General features: G+C 37.3%; 1 long non-coding RNA gene across 1 annotated transcript; it reads left to right on the top strand.

The window, feature by feature from the left end:
* Window positions 1–6: 6 nt before the first annotated feature.
* LOC104774412 lies at window positions 7–1023 on the top strand. Its single transcript, XR_765336.1, has 2 exons — window positions 7–140; window positions 775–1023. It is a non-coding gene; the product is annotated as an uncharacterized LOC104774412 (long non-coding RNA).
* The last annotated feature ends 19 nt before the right edge of the window (window positions 1024–1042 follow it).

Consider the following 1042-nt stretch of genomic DNA (forward strand, 5'->3'; position numbering starts at 1 on the left):
CATTCGCCGTTGTTGGATGATATAAGCGGTGTACCGAACTGGAAGAAGGTGAATAGCGGGTTGCTTAAGATGTATAAGGTTGAAGTCCTTGAGAAAGTTCCTATTATGCAGCATTTCCTCTTTGGCTGGCTCATCAAGTGGTATGATTCATCTTCTTCTTTCCTTTTGTCTCACTTTTAGCAGATCACTAACCTTTGGTTGTGTAATAATGGTTTGTATTGGATTATCTATCCTGAGATGAATGAATATCTAGAATGACATTTCATTTTGGTGATCTTAACCTGTGATGATTCTGAGATTTCGTAAATGGCTTGCCAAATTCAGAATAGATGATACTTCAGTGGAGTCCTAGTTTTCTGAATGATCAATGGTCTAATGGGAAGTCATAGCTTCTCGATTCTTGTTGTATGAAATTTGCTAATCCTGTTAGGTAGAAATTTTTTTAAGTTGGCAGATCGAGGTTACATAATCTGCTGACGGTTTTCTAGTTTGCGGTTACACATGTGTGATTATTAATTGGATACTTGTAGAGAATTATTTGCTAAAAACTTATGTGAATGTATCTGGTACCTCTGCACGCATCGCCATTCTCTACCCAGTGTCATTGTGTAAAAAACTGACAGCTTCTCACTAACCCCTTTTAGTTTTAGCTAAACATCTCTTGTTGAGTTCTACACAGCTGGATTGTTTTTTTTTGCTTTTTTGCGCCCTTGAATGGCAAATGTTTTAAAACATCCTCGTGGAATCTAATTGTGTAAAAAATGGTGTTGGCAGGGAAGAGTGATTTACTTAAGTGCCATACATGGAGGCAAGGACAGCGATCTTCTCATCCTTGAGGTGGCTTAACATAAAGTAGAGACGCTTTTGCTTTCTGCATGTAATCCGATACGCATGGCTTATATTTTGTAGTCTATCATGCCATCTTCTTATTGTATTCTCTGCGTTTTAGACTTCAGATTGTCTTTTTTGATGATTCTTTTCTACCTCTTATGCTTTGAAAGTATCTAATAGAGTTCAGAACCAGATCAAGAGAAAACGACAA

This window comes from Camelina sativa, unplaced genomic scaffold, assembly GCF_000633955.1.
Source record: "Camelina sativa cultivar DH55 unplaced genomic scaffold, Cs unpScaffold02745, whole genome shotgun sequence".
NCBI lineage: Eukaryota > Viridiplantae > Streptophyta > Magnoliopsida > Brassicales > Brassicaceae > Camelina > Camelina sativa.